The sequence below is a fragment of the Lolium rigidum genome, chromosome 6 (genome assembly GCF_022539505.1).
Source record: "Lolium rigidum isolate FL_2022 chromosome 6, APGP_CSIRO_Lrig_0.1, whole genome shotgun sequence".
In the NCBI taxonomy this organism is placed as follows: domain Eukaryota; kingdom Viridiplantae; phylum Streptophyta; class Magnoliopsida; order Poales; family Poaceae; genus Lolium; species Lolium rigidum.
Window position 1 is genome coordinate 1,790,616 of NC_061513.1, and position 22,168 is coordinate 1,812,783.

At 47.6% G+C, this 22,168-nt stretch overlaps 2 long non-coding RNA genes across 2 annotated transcripts; one reads left to right on the forward strand and one right to left on the reverse strand.

Moving 5' to 3' along the window:
- Positions 1-7,501: 7,501 nt before the first annotated feature.
- LOC124668700 lies at positions 7,502-8,544 on the forward strand. Its single transcript, XR_006991800.1, has 2 exons — positions 7,502-7,564; positions 7,927-8,544. It is a non-coding gene; the product is annotated as an uncharacterized LOC124668700 (long non-coding RNA).
- A 902-nt stretch (positions 8,545-9,446) lies between these two features.
- LOC124658819 lies at positions 9,447-10,434 on the reverse strand. The gene is made up of 2 exons (XR_006989351.1): positions 10,303-10,434; positions 9,447-9,884 (listed from the first exon to the last, which is right to left on the reverse strand). It is a non-coding gene; the product is annotated as an uncharacterized LOC124658819 (long non-coding RNA).
- Positions 10,435-22,168: the final 11,734 nt, after the last annotated feature.

A 22,168-nucleotide genomic window follows, 5' to 3' on the forward strand; every position in this document is an offset into this window, starting at 1 on the left:
CATTCCTGGGTCCGTCCTTGGGTGAGTTGATATGCTGGGAAACCTCTTGCATCACACGCTGTCTCCTTTGATTCTTTCTGGAAGCAAAACGGTCTTAATTACCACATTTTGTTTGGTGTGATCTTATCCGATTCTGGCTTCCAACACACTTTTTTCTAGCATATGCTAGTTTTTTCTAGGTCATATAATTACCCCGGTTTTGTCCTCACAGCTATCTTCCAAACAGAGCTTCATCGTTTTTAAACATGTTAAGAAATAAATTCCAAACATTTCTCACATATTAATAATCAAAGATGGTGTTCTTGTATTTGCGAGTGTAACTGTGTTAGCTAGTGGGAAAAATATCTTCCACTTAAATAAATTACAATGTTGGGACAAAAGTACTAGCTAATGGAAAGAAATCAAACTTCTAATTAGATCAATTTTATTTTGGAGTCAACATTTTGCATTATAGGCTATGTTGTATGCTCTATGTATCAAGACTGTGCGCTATTTCTAGCCATGTATGCAAGTTGCAAGCTAGCATGCACGAACCTAGGCGTAGTGCCAGATCATAGCTGTTTTTTTTTCTTTTTGCACAAGAGATCATAGCTGGTTGAAACCAAGTACCAACTATACCTCATATTATTCTTGTTTGAAGGTGAATAATGTTTGGGGGATAGCTGGTTTTCAGGCAAACATGGTCTGATGTTCCACAATTCACTAGTACATAACATGCCTACAGTTCCGGCCTGTGAGAGCCTTTTGTCTCGGCTGGGTAACCGGGACAACGAAAGCGGGACAAAAGACCCAACCTTTTGTTCCGGCCCGTTTATCAGCCGGGACATATAGTCTATCCTGTTGCTACGATACAGGGTTTGGTCTGGAGGACATTTAGTCTCGGCTCGTCAGCCCAACCAGGACAAAAGGTTTCATTTTTCATTTTTCATTTTTTATTTTTTATTTTTTATTTTTTATTTTTTATTTTTTTATTTTACTTTATTCTTTATTCTTTTTTGTTTCGTTACTCTCTCATTTGGACCATTGTTAACACTAATTACACTTAATTTTTAGTCAAATTCTAGATTTGGTCACTTACCGGTCGGTCATCATCCTCACACTACTCCATTCTCAGCACGCTTAACTCCTCGGTTCTTGTTGTCTCCTGAAAATATGATTATACAATTTATAAATACTACCATAAGATAATAATATATAATTCCAATGTGAAAAATTTGAATATTCATATAATATGGCTAAACAATTAATATTTCTAAATCTGTAAACTGCAACTGGACAAATAATATATGCATTACTATTAGAAAAATGTAAGGAATTTAAATATGAAATAATTTTGTTTTTATTAATTTTTATTATTATTATTATCAAATAATATATGCATTATTCATATAATATGGCCAAATAATAAATACTCCCTCCGATCCGGAAAAAGCGTCGGAGGCAGCAATTATGCAAAAAAAATCTTGGTCCTCGCCCTCAAAACTCTCGTCCGTCCTCACCCAGTCGTCTCGTCCTTGGTGTCTGGCCGCGAGGCAGCAAGGCCGCAGGCGAGTTCACGAACCAAGTCCCCTTGCTCGCCAGTCGCCACCACCCAGCCCATCCCCATCACACCAGGGTGGTCCGGCAAGCGGACCTAGCTGCGTTCGGCGACAGACGACCGGTACGACTGACATAGGCATCCCCAATGGGCCTGCCAAAGATGGTACCCGGGGTTTAATCAAAGCCCAAGACTCGAAGAATAAGAAGACTTGGAAGCCCATTTAGTGTTAAGGAAAGATAGTTTGTATTAGGAAAGATAGAGATTTGTAATCTTACGGGTTGGGTACGAAACCCTCCCGAACTCTGTAACTTGTGTACTACGAAACCCTCGGCTCCGCCTCCTATATAAGGGGAGTCGAGGGACAAAGAAATGATCGAATCTATTGTCAACATAACCCTAGTTTTCATAATAGTCGAGTACTTTTCGCCTGAACCTTCGAGATCTACTTGCCCTCTACTTCTAGCAAAACCCTAGTCTACAATCTGTAGGCATTGACAAGTTAATCCTTTGTCAACGACCTCCAAGATCGATCTCCACCGGCACCAAATCGAGCGCCCCATCGACCGGATCGAGCTCCACCACCACCAAATCGAGCGCCCTAGCGACCGGATCGAGCGCCTCTCGATCGAAGCGACCAGATCAAACCTTCATCGCCAGGCGTCCCACCACCCCGTCCCCAGATCCCGCGATGACGGCCAGTCAATGGATAGAAGAGGAATGGGGTCGTGCTTCTTTTTGTGAATTTTTGAGGGCTTTATTGCAAAACGTAATTTGTACTAGTCTCCTGACACTTTTTTCGGACCGGAGGGAGTATCTTTAAATCTGTAAACCGTAACTGGAGAAATAATATATGCATTACTATTAGAAAAATATGAGGAATTTGAATATGAAATAATTTCATTTTTATTCATTTATTATTCTTATTATCAAATAATATATGCATTATTCATATAATATGGCTAAATAATATATATCTTTAAATCTGTAAACTGCAACTGGAAAAATAATATATGCATTGCTATTAGAAAAATGTGAGGAATATGAATATGTAATAATTTTGTTTTTATTCATTTATTATCATTATTATCAAATAATATATTATTCATATAATATGGCAAAAAAATTAATATCTTTAAATCTGTAAACCCAACTCGACAAATAATATACGCATTACTATTAGAAAAATGTGAGGAATTTGAAGATGAAATATTTTTGTTTTTATACATTTATTATTATTAAATAATATATGCATTATTCATTTAATATGGCTAAATAATTAATATCTTTAAATCTGTAAACCGTAACTGGACAAATAATATATGCATTACTATTAGAAAAATGTGAGGAATTTGAATATGAAATAATTTTTTATAAATATTTTATTATTATTATTATCAAATAATATATGCATTATTCATATAATATGACCAAATAATTAATATCTTTAAATCAGTAAACTGCAACTGGACAAATAATATATGCATTGCTATTAGAAAAATGTGAGGAATTTGAATATGAAATAAAAATTGTATTCATTTATTATTATTATTATTAACAAATAATATATGAATCATTCATATAATATGGCCAAAATAATTAATATATTTAAATCTGTAAACCGATGCATTACTATTAGAAAAATGTGAGGAATTTGAAAATGAAATAATTTTATTTTTATCCATTTATTATTATTATTAAATAATATATGCATTATTCATATAATATGGCTAAATAATTAATATCTTTAAATCTGTAAACCGTAACTGGGCAAATAATGTATGCATTACTATTAGAAAAATGTGAGGAATTTGAATATGGAATAATTTTTTATTAATGTTTTGTTATTATTATCAAATAATATATGCATTATTCATATAATATGACAAAATAGTTAATATCTTTAAATCTGTAAACCGTAAGTAGACAAATAATATATGCATTACTGTTAGAAAGATGTGAGGAATTTGAGTTTGAAATAATTTTGTTTTTATTCAATTTTTATTATAATTATCAAATAATATATGCATTATTCATATAATATGGCCAAATAATTAGCATGTGTCACCTCGGTGAGATACAATTTAAATTCATTGAAAACATTTTGGATTAATTTTGCCTTCCCGGAGCCACCGGGGCAAGGTGATCCTCTCTCACCTTATGTTCTTATTCGTGGAGGATGGTCTGTCTACCTTATTAGAAAGAGAAGTGAGAAGGAAACAATATTTTCCTATTAAAATATGTTGCCAAGCCCGTGGAATCTCGCATATATTATTTGCAGATGATAGTTTGCTCTTCTTCAAAGCAGAGACGACTGACTATAAGCAGCAAACGTGACAACCATGCTAGCTAGTGGAAAGCAAGCTAGCAAACTTATTATTTTTTTTTAGATTCAAGGCTCCACGAGCCCGACTTTAAATTAATAAAGCCCACAACGGCCAGAGTTTACAAAATGCTGAAAGACAGCTTACAGGTGACGAAGAACAAGCACTAAAAAGAAAAATACATTGAAGCAAAGCTTGATCTACGACGCCATTGTCCCGCGCTGCGATCCGACTGAAGAGGAAGAGATTCTGGGAGCACGCCACCAGGACTCGTACCATCGTCGAACACCATAGGAAAGCACAATGCCAGACGCTCCACCTCCGAAGAAAACCCCTGTTTTCTCGCCCCGGATCGGGGGGCGCCGCACCTGTCAAGAGGGGGATCTGCTCACCTGAGCACGCCTGGGCAAAGCTAAGAGATTGGGAAGACGCTGGCCACCGCCACACCGCGTCGCTACCGGAGACCGTCACCTCCGCCACAGCAACCATCACCACGCCGCGACCCAAACTGCCAGAAGAAGAACACACCGAAGCTGCGGGAAAGAAAGTGCCAGTGCCCATGGTTGGCACCCTAGCTCAACCACCGGATCACTGCGGCTACCGGAGAAGGGACCCTTCCCCTCTCACTCACCAAGGCAGAGAGCGCCGGGAAAGCGAACGCCGCGCCGGCACCAGCCCCGCAACACGGAAGACGCCCGCTCCCGGCAGCCAAAACCACCATCGAAGACACGACCACTCGTCCTAGCCATCCCAAGGCGGCGCCTTCGGGAAGGGGACGACGCCGGAGCGCCGCCGCCGCCCAAGCCGAGGCTTTTGGGTTTTCACCCGAGATCGGCAAGACGAGGGAGGGGAAAGAGTACCTCGGAATCGCCTTCAAGAAGGAGATCGGCGCCAATGGCGTCGACGACTTCGTGGCCGCCCGTCGGCCAAGGGTTTCCCCGGTCCGGCGCTCCACCTCCAACCGCAGCGAACCCACCGGAGCAAGTCCGGGGTTGGGCAGGGTCGATCTTGACGCAGAAAGGCCACGGCTCCGGATCCGGCGCGGTAGACCACCGGGCGATCTCCCCACCGCGTCCCTTCCACCGGCGCCTCGCCACCCGCGTAGCCAAGGCGCACAGCAACCAGCATCAGCAGACGGAGCCCGCCGGCAGGCCCACGCCGCCCTCCCCCAACATGAGGCCGCCGCCTCAGATCCCAGAGCCCCACCGACGCCACCTCCGTAGAACACCTCCCGAGCCGTCGTCAGGCCAGGGACCTGCCGACGGAGCAGATGGCGCCCCGGAACGGCGACGTCGACCACGACAAACCCGGCGCGAGATCCTCCAGCTAGCGAACGCGCGGGGAGGCGGGCGCCCAGATCCCCGCCGCCCCCTTCACCGGCGTCGCGGGCTTAGCCCGGCGGCGCCTTGGGGGGCGACGAGGAGATCCTGGAGGGGGGGAGGGGCGGCGGCGGCGGCGGGCTAGGGTTTCGCCCTCTCAGTCGCCTGGAGGGGCGACCCGAGAGAGCAAAACCGTCCAATCCAATTTCAATCTGACGATCAGAAAAATAATGTCGATCAACACTACTCCAACTTGCCCGCCCAACTCGCAAACTTATTATTAGATAAGTCGTAACTGTGAGCAAACCTTTTGATAACACGTTATTCCATATATGTCAAGATGGTAGTAGAAGTATTATTAGCCATGCATGCATGATCCTAAGGGTGACCAGCCACCTCCAAGTACCCCCTCCGTCTCAGATTAACAGGCGCGCATGTAGTTTAAAAAATTGTTTTGACTATTATTTTAGTCAATAAAATATAAAATATATGTCACAAAAATTATATCATTGGAAAGCTTTTTTGCATACCAATCTAACGATATAGATTTTGTAGACATAAAAGTTATATTTTATTAACCAAATCAATGGTCAAAGTTTATCTTAAACTGCGTGCGTGTTCGTTAAACCGAAACGGAGGTAGCACCTCAATTGATTCTTTCCTGAAGGCAAACATAGCCTTAATTAGGCTTAGGCTTGTTTTACAGTACCTTTTACCACTCCTAAAAAGAGAGAGGTATGATTTGAGGCAACGGTCAGGATTAAATGAGATAGATTAGGCCCAGCAGCTCAGCTGTACGTAATTAATTAATGAAGAAAATCAAATTTGTAGTATTCAGCCCGGCCCAGCCTTTGCCGGATCAAGTTTCCCAAGCGGGCGACGCCGCCGCCGGTAAATCCCCCTAGCGACGCCGATGCAACATCCACCAGCGACGCCGCCGCCTCCAGGTCAAAGAAGGTCACTTCCCAGACGGCCGGGCACGCCGCCACCAGCGACGCCGCCTCGTTCGTCGCACACGGCCAACATTCACCCACACTCCCGAGCACTCCGCCGGCAACTCGACTGCCACGTGACTCTCGTGGATCCCTTCTTCCCGGCTTCCTCCTCCATGGGGCCGCACCCCTGCAGCACGGATCCGACGTGCTCCGTCCCGACGGTCTCCTGCGACAAGCTCGCGGGAAACGAGACCACTGTCGAGCGGCTGGTGAGAAACCTCCCGTCTTCTCTCTCTACCTACATCAACGAAAATATTTGATTAATTTTGCTGAGTTGGGAGTCATTAGGATTAAATTAAATACAGATAAATTAAGAGATTCAGTCCGTGTGTGCTCGTTCAGATCAGTAGAAAATTTGTAGCTGACAAGTAGACGAGTTAGATGTAGAATTTTAGGCTAGGTTTCTCTAACCACGGATATCGTGATGTGCAAAATATGTTAGCTCCCACGCACAAACAGAAAATACCATATGTGCTCTGTGTTTTAAGTCTAATCTCCAGGGGTGTACTTTGTCCAGTCCTATGAAATCTTTATGGTTGTTCTAGTCCTTCGTTGCTAGTTGTACATTTGATCAATATGTGCAACTCGACCCATTAAAAAGGTCCCTTTATATTGGATACTAGTGCTCAATTTAGCTATCAATAGGTCAGCCGGTTTGATTTCCGAATTTAGTGCTTTCTTGTGTGATTTGATTCAAATTGGAACAGTTCACTCTAGCTAAATGTGAGTACTTTTTAGAGCTGGCATTATTGGCTTGTCTGTTTTTCATTTGCGACTAGACTGATAATTAGTATAATATTGAAGAAATACTGCATCCTTTGATGTGCAGCTCTTATGGCATTTCTTTCTCCTTTCCCTCCTTCGTAGATATTGTTTCATTCCTGCCTAGATTCCTTGGTTAATTGTGATTCACCTTCAGGTCCTTATCTAATAACAATTCCTTGGTTATTTTTGTATCACTAGTTGACATGATATATTTGATGATATCCTTATGTTAGATTTCTAGTGAGTTTTATGACACAATAATACGTACTTTTCTGAAATTTGATATGTCGTGGGTTTAACAATTACTCATTTTGCATTCAGCTTTCACAGAAAATAAGTACTTATTTTGTTTCTTCATACTATCTGTTCCAGAACTCAAGTTCAATTTGCAGCTCATGGTACTATTTAAATGTTTATACTGTACATCATTAGAATTACCTTGCCATTTGCGTAAACTTGTATGTTTGCAGACCCCCCGACTTCCTCGCCGGTGCTATGTGGTGTGGCCCGGCTCTGGAGGTGCTGCTGCTCCTGGCTAGCCGTGGCCTCTCACGTCTCATGCACGGCTAGCTCTCATCTTTGACTACCTCCTCGGCGTGGCGGCTGTGACATTCAGCCTCTCCGGTGAGCTACTAGTTTACCCCTTCGTTCTCCTCTGGTTTCCATGTCGTTTGTGATTGGCTGTACTTATACAATATACGCTGGCCATCAAGCCGATGATACCTGGTTGAATTATAGCGATGATTGCTGCAGATTATAATTATGTTTTGAGTAGTGAATAGTTGTTGTTGCATAAGTTTATTTCCTTGCTTGCTAGTTAATTCTCCATACTCACAATTTGCTCTGGTATACATTATGCATGTTGTTTTCTAGTAGAGTGCATTTGATGCTAATAATCTCATTCCATGCGTAGTATCTGCAGATATAATCAGCTCTTGTGTACGTTATATATGTGCTTGACGATAAGTGTTATTTTTCTATATTAGAGGAACGACCAGCTGGTTGCATGAGTGGGATGCCATGGGAGGCCTGGATAGACGACCCTTATACCATATTTGAAGAGAACCCATCAAAGAGACGAGCACCCGTGTCAGTTAGAGTGGATGACATGTTTGATCAGATAAAAGAGAAGCTACCTGGAGTACTCAGGTTCCTTCTGTGCCTTTTTCCTCAGAAAGAAAAATGCAAAGTTGGGTATGTGTTGCAAAATCTACTGCAGTGTTGTCCACCTTACACTGAATCTTCAATGTTACCATAAGTGTGGATGTAGTAAATGCATGTGATAAACCAACCAAAATGTTCACCATTTATCTTATTTTATGAAGGGGCTCGACTCTAGGATCTTCTCTTGGTGGAAGAGCTGGTGCCCCAAGGGGCCATAGCGGACCTCCCGGGGACGGAGGGCGTGGATTCAGCGGACGGGGAAGATACTAGGATGCAGTTTTAGTTTGTTGTTTATTTGACATCATGTTCTACATGATCTATGCTCAGAAACTAGAGTGTTCTTGTAAACTTTATTTTAAGTTTGCTTAGTGCACTCAACTGCGTATGTGTGGGAAGTTGAATTCTCTGTTGAACAATCCTTTGTGTCTTTTTACAAGTCATGCATTCGTAGTTTATCCCTTCTTCAAAGTTGAATTAGCCTTTTCTTTTAGATGTGTTGCCTAGCTTGAAATAGCTGGTCACCTTGTTGGTTGATGACTTAATCTACCGATAAACCACATTTTGGCAGTTACAACGAGCTAAATGGTAGTTCTTCATGTGCAAATATAACCCGACAAACCACATTTCTACTATAACCCGACAATACAACTAACAGGTACTAGTTCTTCATGTGCAAATATACTATTCTAGATCTGATTTGTTTATCTTACATCACATCATTACACATTCAGTTTAGTTCCTGGTACAAGTGGTAAGCTCCAAAACTTCAACTCGATGCTGCTTGTTCTTGAGGTATGTTTTTGATAAAAAAAAAACCTTTTGCCATACATGGTGATCTGCATTGCATCAGCATGTGGCCTAATAGCTTCGATGAAGGCGGCAGGCACCCTCCATAATTAACATCCACCGTTAAGAATTTACGAAGGGAGTTCTCATGGCTGGGCATACAACACTTTTTACCTCCCTCATCGTGCTGCTCCGCAGCTAAACTTAACTGGCATGTTTTTTAGGAATAATAATGACTTGAAAGATAGGGCTACCTAGCCAGGTTCTCTGCGCTAGTAGCATTTCGTTGTAAATTTCTGCCGGCTTAGGTTGTTAGCACTTGCTAATGTTGTTTCAAGAAATAAAATATCGGTAATCAGGACACCGGATGCATCATCCATGAGTGGCGTTAATGTAACATTTCAGCACAAGAAGATTCCCAGCACGATATGAAGAATAATACAACACGATATGCGGGAGGAGCGAAAGAAAAGGTTATCCAACACCATACTCAATTCACTTCCATCAGCACCAAGAAATGGGCTCATTTCATAGCAGAAAACACAAGGGTGGTGCATCATGGTATCAAGTTCCAGAACACAGAAATGGACAATTGAGCGAGCACATTACTGATGCACTGTCTGAATGGTGTGCTCGTCTTGCTGGCATTAAGCACTAAAAACTTTTCAGAAACAAAATTGTGAAAGAAGACATGTATCTTTGTCATTTCCACAAGCATCAGCTAACAGTGCGTTACAAGGTAAGGTCATAGCCAGGACAACTAATTCAGACCTTATAGCCGGTCAAGGTGAATCCTCTGCCGGCAATCTCGCCTACGCAGAACCATACATAAAGCTCAACACCAAACAATGTCTTGATTCCAAGGTCTTCCACCTTGAGGTCCTTCCAGTTCTTCCATACCGGCTTCACACAATCAAGCTCCTTCCAGGATGATAGTTGATTGAATCTTTTCGTGAACTTCTAATAGGGTACTGAGAATTCAGATTGGCTTAACCTATCAGTATTTGTAAGAAACAACCAAAATCAGAACCTGCTAGATTGCATTAAGAAATGTAGGACTAGGCAACTAGCAGCAGCAAGTATATTGGTATGTACAATTCTAGCTACCTTAGCGATTTAGCATCACAAATACGATTATTTACAGGGCTTGGTACAAAATAAAAACATTAAGTGACCATGACATTCAAACAAGTACAAGAAACACCTCCCAAAACTAGTTAAAAATAAACTGTCAAGAACTATTAAGTCGCCAACTTAACAGTTATAGAACAACCGTAAATTTCTACATACATCAGAACTCTTCTGAAATCACAATATATTCGTATTGAGGCATGCTCTTTTTCTACAACCGAAGTTTACCAATTATAAACTAATTAAGGCATTCACTAAGCAACCATTGCGCTCATTGTTACCTGGGGTTATAGTAGATATTGAAGATGCCTTTTGTAGCCACAACATGCACAACATTAGCTAATGAATCTAGATTGAAAACATTGGTTATAAAGCGCAGGGAAAATGATCCAATTTTGAGCTGAACCGCTCGGTGAACTACCCAGCCTTAGTTTCCCATCATCACCTCTGAAAATTTGACTGACGAATGTCACTTCTCATGCTAACATAATCACAAAACGAAAGGAGCCTAGATAAAATGGATGGATTCTTAGTTGCTTACCAGGTCGTGGGTGGCGGACTCGACCTAGCCGAGTAGCCGGGGGAACCTTCCTCGTCGGTGTGCAGCGGTGCGCCACAGCCCTAGCACCAGGCGACACCGCAGGGCGACGACGAGCACCTTGAAGGACCGATGCCGGATAAGGCGACGCGCCGACGTCGCTTTGGACCACCGAAACACGCGCCGACGACGCCTCCCATCGACTCCTTCCATTTCTTCTCCCAACTTTGTCGGCCTCCTCCCATCTCATGTGCCACCGCCCAGCCGGTGCGGGCGGCCCTTCGCGATGACCTCCAGGCCCCGCTCCCAGAACTGCGTAACGACCTCGGCGGCCTTGGGGACCGAGGAGGACAGCGTCGAGGATCTTGGATCGGTGGTGAGGCCAAGGGCGCGCGGTTGGGACAGGTTAGGGTTGGGAAGGGGGCAGCAAAGGGGGTAGGTGGAGATCTTGCCGTAAATGCCGGCGGTAGGAGCCGCGCCGCCGCGGCCGCTATGGCGCCGGAGTCGTTGTGCAAGTCGAGAATCGCGGCGGCGGCACCCAACCCGGCGACCTCACAGAAGAACGATGGTTCAGCCGTTCAGGTCAGTCCCCTTCCCCATTACCGAATGAGTGCACATGATGGGCCAGGGCCCGTGTACTGGGCTGGGGCCTGTCTACGGCCTTTTTCTATTTTAGTGCGAAAATTGACAGAGGTATGTATCATACCTCTGACGTTTTGAACGCCGGTATGAAATCTTTTAGGCCTTTAGATGGGTGAAAACGGAGGGCTATTATTTATTTAAGGGTACCACAAAACAACTCCTTAATTATCAGCGCCTTGTATGATTCAAGACGATGCACTTCTATTTATCTCTGTAACCGTGCTACCTAGTGGAAATAATACAAACTAAGAGCAACTCTAACAGTAACCGAAAATCAGTGGGAACCGTATTTTCCGGCGAGTTTACGGGTTCGGGACGAAAGTGGCCCAGAATGGGGCCCGAACTCTCGTCCTGGCCGGTAAACTTAGTTCGGGGGCCCGAGAAACTCGACGGCCGCCCCGTATTAAAACGGCTCGCGGAGGAGAGTTCGGTTTCTAAACCCTACTCCCCTCCGCTGCTGCCACCCGCTCCACCGCCTCGCTTCACCTTCTCCGACGAGGAATCGGCCTCGGTCCAGCGCCGTTTTGCCCGAGCTACGCGCTTGTTATCACCAGAATTTGACCAAGTCAGAGGTGGGCCGCGATCAAGATGGACTTGACGATATATGCGTGGGAGAGATATGTGAATCGGCCTTGTGTATCAAGTTTGGGCTAGTTAGCCCGTGTATCTTTATAGTAGGTTATGTAGAAGTTAGAGTTTATCTCGTGCACGGTTTGGTGCACGCCCACGATTAGAAGTCCGCTGGACTATAAATATGTATCTAGGGTTTATGGAATAAACAACAACCAACGTTCAACACAAACCAATCTCGGCGCATCGCCAACCCCTTCGTCTCGAGGGTTTCTCCGGTAAGCACCATGCTGCCTAGATCGCATCTTGCGATCTAGGCAGACGAGCCTCGCCTACGTTGTTCATGCGTTGCTCGTGCTCGAAGCCTTTTTGATGGCGAGCAACGTAGTTATCATAGATGTGTTAGGGTTAGCATCGTTCTTAGTATCATATGCTGTCGTAGTGCAACCCTTGCGCATCTAGCCGTCCTTGTACCTCATCATGGGTGCAGGGGCGGCACCCCGCTTGATCATTATTTAGTAGATCTGATCCGTTACGGTTGCTCCTTGATTCATCAAGGGTTAGTTTAACATCTGCAATAGTTAGGCCTTACAAAGGGTTGGAGGATCCAGCGGCGTGTAGGGTGTAGTTTGCTGGCCCTAGACAGGACGTTCCGAGGATCAACCTCGTGTTGGTTTTTAGGCCTTGTCTAGGTTTGGTTTACGATCACCGTGCGCGAGCGCGAGGCCCAATCGTGAGTAGGATGATCCGATTATGCGGTGAAAACCCTAAATCGTCGTGGATCTCATATGCTTTATCTTGATCAAGCAGGACCACCATATATTCGGCCACCTTGGACGAATCATGGGTGGATCGGCTCCATGAGCCGATTCACGAGGATAACCCGAGAGCCGATCGAGGCTCGTATTTAACGTGTACGTGTGTGCCCCTGCAGGAAACTAAGCGAGGCATCATCCACACCTTCCCGACCAGGTATAGGTCGGGTGGCACGCCCTTGCAATTTGCATCGGCGCGCGACCGGGGAGGCTTTGCGGGCCGTCGCTCTGAGGGACTGGGGCCAGCCGCAGCCCTAGTTGTTCCCGGCTCTACGGTGTTGACCAGTCGCTGCCCGTCGGTGGGTTTCTGACGTCAACACATTCTGGCACGCCCGGTGGGACCATCTTCAACGTCAGCCACCTCGCCGTCTACATCGGAGATGGCGGAAGAAACTCCGGTCACTTACGAGGATCTCAATGGCGAGCTCAAGAAGAAGTATGACGAGGTCAAGGTCCTCCTCGAAGCCGACCTCATCGGCTCTTTCCACGAGACCCGCTCCCATGGCATCGGATGGAAGGGGTTCTCACCCGAAGGCGCGCTTGATGGAGTTGACCTATCCACCCCGTCGAAGAACGCACCGGGTCGCCGCGTCGAGAGATCAACTTCATGGTGGCTCATTCGCTGCACCGCCATTCTGAGAGCCTGGTGAATACGTTAGAGCGCGTCGCTCTGCGCGTGATCCAGGAGATCATGAGCCGTCAGTACTCTCCGTCAGGACCAGCTCTAGGGACTCACCAAGGAGAATTGCCAGTCCAGTCCCGTCCACCGCTGCCGTTCGCGTTGGCGGCGCCCGAAGCGCTCGAACTCATCGGCCTACGTCGTCTACAAGATTGGTGGTGACCCCGGTGACTACCAATTCCTACATGACGCGCCCAAGGAGATCCCGCACGGATACGCATGCGCATACGTGCCGGACTACGCAGCACCGGGCACGCTCGAACCGAAGTTGCAACAGCGGGGACTTCGGAACAACAGGAGGAACGTCGAAGGCAGACCCCGAGAAGCAGACGTGGCTAGCTAAATACGCCACCCCGACAAAACTCCGGAGCCCAGCTCCCGCGGTTGGCTCGGAGCTGGAAAAGCAAACATGGTCGGCTAAGTACGCCACCCCGGTGAATCTTCGAGTGCAACTCCTGCGAGCCAGCACAGCGGATCAGATCGGTACCATACCGAGAGACCGGTTCGGCATGGTGCCGAAAAGAAGGGCAATCGGCTATTCCAAGCCGTACCCCGACGAGTACGAGATGATCCCGCTGCCACCTAAATATCGGCTCTCGACTTCTCCAAATTCGGTGGATCGAGATGGCTCCGGCTCCATCGAGCACGTCGGCCGATATTTGGCGCAACTAGGACCGGCTTCGGTGTCGGATCAGCTACGCGTGAGGCTCTTCTCACAATCCCTCACGGGATCGGCTTTCGGATGGTACACCTCTTTGCCGACAAACTCCATCCGGTCTTGGAAGCAATTGGAAGAACAGTTCCATATGCAATACCATTCGAAGCTTCCGAGTCTAGCATTGCCGATCTAGCACAACTACGTCGAAGCGCGGAGAAACGGTGACGAGAATACATCCAGACGCTTCAGGAATCTTAGGAACCGATGTTATTCGGTTCGTATAACTGAAAAGGAAGCAGTCGAGTTGGCAGTAGCAGGCCTTGCAACACAGCTCAAGGACATGGCCTCCCAAGCAGATTATCCCTCACTGGCGCATATGGTTCAGAAATTGTCGGCATATGAACAGCGCCACCCGGACCTATACCTAGACAAGTTCAAGCGTGCAGTAGTCCTGGTCGATGCGAGAGGAAGACGAAGTTCTCCGCGGGAGACCAAGAAGTAGCGATGGCTGAGTGGACTCGGGGAGGAACCCCGTGTCCCGCAAATGGGTAAAGCCACCGGGGCCGCCCGGGGATTTGATTTTGACGTGACCAAGACCGAGCAAATCTTCGACCTCCCGCTCAAGGAGAAACAGGTTGACGATTCCTGAAGGTCTCAAGTTCCCCACGGCGCAAGAGCTGAACGGAAAGCCATACTGCAAATGGCACAACTCGCTCTCCCATGCCACCAACGACTGCAGGGTGTGGCGTCAGCACATCCAAGCGGCGATAGAGAAGGGGCGTCTAATTTTCAACCAGTACGCCATGAAGGTCGACACCCAACCCTTCCCCGCCGTTAACATGGTAGAAGTCACCTACCCTGAGGGTTGCCAGCCAGGTCCCTCGTTCAGCATCAACATGGTAGGACCTGGGAACCACTCTGGCAAAGATGGAGATGAGGGCAGCTGCTCTCATAGCAAAGACACAGAGGGGGCCGCTCCATGCGATCGGCTCCGTCAAGATGGCAAGCGCTACGTCACAGAGGGAGAAGTGAAGAACATAAGATATCAACGACCCCTCTCTGATCACCTCCTCAACAAGTATGTGAGTCGGTATGACCAACGCCGGCGACACGGCGACGATGATGAAAGAGATCGTCCGGCCGAGAACGACGAAGGCATCGTCGGCATAATCACGATGAGGAGCGGCAGGAGCGCCGCGCTAGGGAGCAAGACGACACGGGCAGGCATTGGGACTGCCCCTTCTTCGGTACATCGCTGGGATTCGGGAATGAGCCGATTGCCTACGATCGGCAATTGCCTGAATGCAATCGTAAGAAGAAGGAGGCAGCCAACGTGTCCGTGTTTGAGCGCTTAGGGCCTCTCCCACCACAAAGCGGACGTCGCCGAGACCCCTCGGTTGGAAGATCTCGAGGATTCGGAAGACGAGGGGGAAGACGAAGAAGACATGTACCACCGTCCAAGGTGGTGCCTCGATGGTCTCAGCCATTCACAAAAGCGCAGGGTTCGGCCGATTGCGCGGTCCGGAGGAAGCCGAAAGGTTGTACTTGTATACGCTAAGGAAGGCACGGCCCGATCCGGTCGCGAAAGTCCAGACGAACCCTCGGATGGGGAGGGACCGCCGCAAAAAAGAGTGGCGCCCCAAGCAAAGGAAAGCCGATGATGAAACATCGGCCGGCACAAACATGGTGCTCGTTCGTCCGGCGAAGTGTAGAGCTCCACGATTACACGATGCACCCGAGGTGGACAACAAGCAAGCGCACCAACGTGATAAAGTCGGAGATTGGGCTGGTTTTATCCACCGGCCCGGACGAGTAGCAAGACTACGTCAATAAGCAAACATGGCGAGGCTGATCCTTGCGATCGGCCCCCACAAGGGATATTACAAAACCTTCACCGAACAAGCAACGTGGAGGCCGATTCCAGCAATCGGCCAAGATTATCCTCACCATCTATTTTGCTCGGGATCAACGTTTGACCCAACAGAGGACTACTTGAAGAGCCGATACCATCAATTCTCTTGACAGAATCGGCTCGGGAGGGCACCTAGGTGGATAAAACACGAGGATATGAGATAATACTATCAAGTATGGGGGCCGATACACAAATCGGCCTAAAAATTTAAATTTTTTGAGCACAGCCGATGCAGCAGACATCGACTTAAGGATATAAAAGCCGATGCATGGACATCGACTCAAGAGGAATAACTGTCAGGGGATCAATGGAACTGGAGCTGCTGATCCTTCCAAAACCTTTCCAAGAGCACGGCGCTACGAGGGGGAATCTGATGATGGTCGGTTCGGATGGTCCACTTTTATCCTCGCCCTGATTAAGGCTCGGGGGGCAACAGACCTGTACCTACCGGAAGGAGAATCATCAGTTGAAGGATGGAAGGGTAAATGTCGAAGGACCGGTGCGTTGCTATCGGCTCGTTATGCATTGGCAAAGGGGGACAAATCGGCAAAATCATGACGGAGGAAAATCGGCTAAAGGCAAAATCAAACTGGGAAAGTTCTTCATTGATGGACGAAATTTCTTACACAAAGAGCTGGTTGCTCTCAAAAGGAAGTCCTAGGGGATACATTGCCCCGCCTACTACTATTGGCCCTATGCTACAATCCTATCTAGGGGCCGTCGCTGCCCTCGTCGTTGTCGCCGTCGCCGCCGCCGTTGGCGCCGCTCCCCGCCCGCTCGTCGTCGCTGCTCCAGCCGACCGCCAACGAGACCCTCGTTGTCCTCATCTTCATCATCGGCGTCGTCATCGCCACTCGTCGACGTCGCCGAGGTTCCCGATGCCGCAGGCGGTGGCGTTTGGCCGGCGGCTCGTCGAGGAGCTGTCGTCCTCTTCTTCCTCCTCCTCCACCGCCTCCGCAGAGGAGGTGGCCCCATCCCAGGGAAAGCGATCGTCCTCGCTTTCTTCCACCGCTTCCCTTTTGACGAGGAAGCGGAGATCGCTCTCCCCATCAGTCAGGGACTTGTCGTCCTCCGACCGGATGGAGAAATCATGGCCGGGCTCATCCCCGGCCTCGATGGCGCGGCGAGTGTTGGCCGCGTGGACCTCCGCTGGGTTCCACTCCGACGTCGGCTCGCGGGAAGAGGAGGACTCGATGGGAAAGCCCGATGAGGCGGAGGAAGAAGAAGACATGGTGGCTCAGGAGGGTTTTTTGGGATGCCAATGCGAAAGGGGACGAAGAGGAGAACTGTTCGATGCGGTTAAATGAAAGGGCATGGAGTAAATACTCGAACAGTTTCCGAGGGGGTGGTGCCAAAACTGTCAGATCGTGCAGAGAAGTTGAGAAGGCAAGTTATCATGATGAAGGACTCGCGACGGTTCCGCTTCTGCCACGACATGACCCGACGAGAGAAAAGCATAATGATTTTGGAAATGTCATTTCCAAAACCAGGGGGCATGTGTTATCACCGGAATTTGACCAAGTCAGAGGTGGGCCGCGATCAAGATGGACTTGACGATATATGCGTGGGAGAGATATGTGAATCGGCCTTGTGTATCAAGTTTGGGCTAGTTAGCCCGTGTATCTTTATAGTAGGTTATGTAGAAGTTAGAGTTTATCTCGTGCACGGTTTGGTGCACGCCCACGATTAGAAGTCCGCTGGACTATAAATATGTATCTAGGGTTTATGGAATAAACAACAACCAACGTTCAACACAAACCAATCTCGGCGCATCGCCAACCCCTTCGTCTCGAGGGTTTCTCCGGTAGCACCATGCCGCCTAGATCGCATCTTGCGATCTAGGCAGCACGAGCCTCGCCTACGTTGTTCATGCGTTGCTCGTGCCGAAGCCTTTTGATGGCGAGCAACGTAGTTATCATAGATGTGTTAGGGTTAGCATTGTTCTTAGTATCATATGTCTGTCGTAGTGCAACCCTTGCGCATCTAGCCGTCCTTGTACCTCATCATGGGTGCGGGGCGGCACCCCGCTTGATCATTATTTAGTAGATCCGATCCGTTACGGTTGCTCCTTGATTCATCAAGGGTTAGTTTAACATCTGCAATAGTTAGGCCTTACAAAGGGTTGGAGGATCCAGCGGCGTGTAGGGTGTAGTTTGCTGGCCCTAGACAGGACGTTCCGAGGATCAACCTCGTGTTGGTTTTTAGACCTTGTCTAGGTTTGGTTTACGATCACCGTGCGCGAGCGCGAGGCCCAATCGTGAGTAGGATGATCCGATTATGCGGTGAAAACCCTAAATCGTCGTGGATCTCATATGCTTTATCTTGATCAAGCAGGACCACCATATATTCGGCCACCTTGGACGAATCATGGGTGGATCGGCTCCATGAGCCGATTCACAGGATAACCTGAGAGCCGATCGAGGCTCGTATTTAACGTGTACGTGTGTGCCCCGCAGAAACTAAGCGAGGCATCATCCACACCTTCCCGACCGGTATAGGTCGGTGGCACGCCCTTGCAATTTGCATCGGCGCGCGACCAGGAGGCTTTGCGGGCCGTCGCTCTGAGGGACTGGGGCCAGCCGCAGCCCTAGTTGTTCCCGGCTCTACGGTGTTGACCAGTCGCTGCCCGTCGGTGGGTTTCTGACGTCAACAGCGCTCCAATGGTTAGCCGAATGCTAGCAGCCCATAGGATCTGGTGGAGAAGGATGCATCCGACCGGCCATTGTTGGGCAGAGAGGAGAGGTACGACTATGATAGGCAGATGATGGCTATAGGCGTAGGGTCGTGGAAAGAAATATGGGGCAGGTGGGGAGGGTTCAGTTTCAATCTTGCGTGGGGATGATTTAAGTGAATCCATAGTCTAATACTTGATTGTTGCAAGAGGATCCACCAGATTAGCGGCCAGATGTTTCTAATTTTTTTAGGATTTTCTAGCGATTACTCTAATTTCTGATTAATCTTAATATACTTTTAATACTATATAATAGGTAATTAAGATGCGAAATCTTGATAGCCTGTGACGACTGAGCACGCCGGGGCACCGAGGAGCACACTAAAGAAGCTTGTGTGTACCACTGAGAAAACTTAGCTAGCTGTCTATGTGCCGCTTAATGTTACTTTGTCAACTTGGATGCACATGCAGCTAGCCAGTATACAGAGAGCGAGTGGGGCTCGCGGCGGCGGCCGTGGCGCTTCTGCTGCTCCCTCTACTGCTGCCTCCTCTGCCACAGCCTCCATCGCTACTTCTGCTTGTTCCGGTGGCACTGCTGGCCACGCTGCAGTTCCTCGCGTTCGTCGTCCCCAACCGCGACGCTGCCGCCAGCCGAGCGCCGTCCGACCATGTCTGCGATGGCTGGATCCAGACACCCAGTAATGTACGGCAAAGGGACCGTGGTGGTAACATTGTATGGCAAATGTTGTAGTTCTCTTCATTTCTTTGTTGAAGAATAATTCACATCTTTCACAAAAAAAAAGAAGAATAATTCACATAATACATAGGAAAGGGTATGACACAAACACAATCACACTAAAATATTGATAGAGTATATGGATGGTACAAGTTTATTTGAAGACATAAAAAGGGTAAATTAAACACACAAAGCTTGTAAAAGAAAAGCAATGCTGAAAGCAAAAATGGCCAGCGCGGTCCTATCTTGGACCGATCAATAACTGGCTAATTAATACCGACACCCTCCATCTCCCTGACTTTGGCCTCCAGCATGTCGACCCTCTGGCCGCAGGTCTTGAGGTGATCCTCGGCGTTGGTGAGCTCGGAGATCAGGTTTTCTGCGAAGGCCTTCTTGTCCCGCAGCTGCTTCTCTAGCTCAACGATCCGTGTGTTTGCTCTCTGCAGCGCCTCGTCGTTTTCCTTGGCGGCGGGGCAGTTCGCTGCGGACACCGCTATTTCCTCTTTTTCCTTGGCAAGGGCCTCACTTTTGACAAGTAGGTCATTCTTCTCGGCTTCTAGAATCTTGATCTTCTCCTCCAGCCTAGAGATAGTGCCAACATCTTCTGACCTGCACCGACTACCGAGAACGCTAGCGTGCACAATGGCCTGCATACATAGAGTGTGTACTTACATATAAACTGAAAGAAATGCGGAACAATTGTTAACTATAGCAGTAGTACGATAATTAAGTCTTGATTACCAGGTAGAGGTACTTGTTGGTGGCATCCCTCACTTCCTCGATTGAAGTACCTTGGAAAACAGAGGCTATCCCGAGGTCCTCCATGCTCCCGAGCATCGTCATCTCTAGGGCTTTCTCCATCTTGGGCCAACTCGGATGCCTTGAGGCATCTGGCTGGCTAGTGGTGACGTTGTTCTTCAGCTCGACAATGATAATTGGGTTGGTAGCAGGGATACTCACGTAGAGCACCACAAGTAAGGCTGCGAGAAGGAGTGCGACACATGGAAGTGCGTTACTCCTAGCCCAAGAGATTAGTTTCTCCCACATGATTTTCAGCTGTTCTTTGAGCTCTAGCTGTGGCACCGATTTTTGCCCTGGGTGTATCTCTGGCTCGTCCTCTGAGCTCGACCCGCCCCCCGACAAATCATCTTTGCCACAAGCTGTTACGACAATGGCCTTCATCACACTGGTCTGAAAATCACCAGATTCAGAGGGTGAGTCCTTTGTGGTTGCGCGCTGTTGCAAGTGAGACGTGAGCCATGACAACATGAACGGCTTGCCTTCCCTCTGTATTCCGGATACACCTTTGTCAAGGTTTGAGATGATTTTCTTCGGGGCCTGGAGCCCGTTTTCAGAATTCCTTATCCCGTCCCACTTACTCTGCAGCTTGCTGATGTCCAGTTTTGGCTTTGTCGCCATGGCTGATACAGCCTTCACCAGATCCATCCGAGCAAGCTCCGCGGCCACATTAGGGTGCACAACCTTGCTTGACGGAGTACTCGCCTTAGGCCGCTTGACAACCACTTCTCTCTTACCAAACTGGATCGGGTCATTCTTGTTGATCTTCACATTCCGATACAAACCGCTGATGGTTATAAGCTTATCCTTGCCCTCTGGAATTGACAGGAACACAATGAAGTTCTTCTTCTCGCCGGCATAGAGATCGTTGATTTCTATTGTGCCCACCTGCTTGTCGGAGCTGATGCTCTGCCGGTAACTACCCGACTGAATGGACGATATACTTACACCCTCATGGGTCTGTAGCTGGATCTTGACGTCTATGGCGGTGACAGAGGTGAGGCCACCGATGGACTGTGCAAAGGCTTCCTTGATATTATCAAGGTTCGTGTTCACGTAAGAATAGACGCCTGAGGTGCAGTCACTGATGTATCGCATGGTCTCGGGTTGATGGGAGCCACTTAAACCAAAGGTATTTGCGGGGTAGTCGGGGATAATATCCTTCACATCGTAGGTACCATCAGAGAGGTAGATGATGCGCCCTATACGGTTACTAATATCATCCGGTGTACGGTCCTGAAGTATCTGCACGTAAACTTGGTTAAGTATATTATCCATGACATTTGTAACTAAAAGAGATCATTCTAAGCACTAATTAGTTGTGAAAGAAAATCACAGGTATACTCGACGGATATGAACATTAACGCACACAGATGACCTTGTTCAAACTTCAAAATAATATGGTGATTTAAAGTATGTGTTAACTTATGGATTTGCTAGGTCTCAGTTGATTGAAAATTTCGCAGCCACCTATAACAAGCACTTATCGTGCGGTTGCAGGTTGCACCAATGCGGCACCCGCCCCTTGAGAGTCCGAGCCTCGCAGGTTGTTGTGTACGGCGTCAAGCTACGGTCAACTATGTGTGCCGGTCCAAACGCTTGAATCCTTAACACTTCACATGACAAATAACACATCTCATAATGCATCCATGGCTCTCCTTCACAGCCATATTCGGCCGGCCCCGACCTCACGGGGCTGCGCCGTCGTCATGCTCGATATATGCCCATACTTGATCTATGGCGGGACTGGGCTGTCCTCGAGTTTGATCTATGCCCATGTTTGATCTACGGCGCGGGACTGCACTGTCCTCGAGTTTGATCTATGCTGCCAAGATGGTCGCAACAGATTTACTAAGCAAAATATAGAACACATGATCAGGTACCTGATCCAAGGCAAGATATGCGTGTATGAGTAGGGGAACATACGGTCAAGTATCATGATTGATTCTCATGCCGTGTTTGGACCAAGTACATGGAAACACACCCGAAAAAAAAAATGAACCATAGCTCCGTGTATTTGCAGAATAACACGTCGGACTGTTATCTGGCAAGATACGGCCTCACGTTCTGATTGATTTTCTTGGCTTGAACCAAACATGTGGAATTCAGTAATCTAAAGCAAACATGC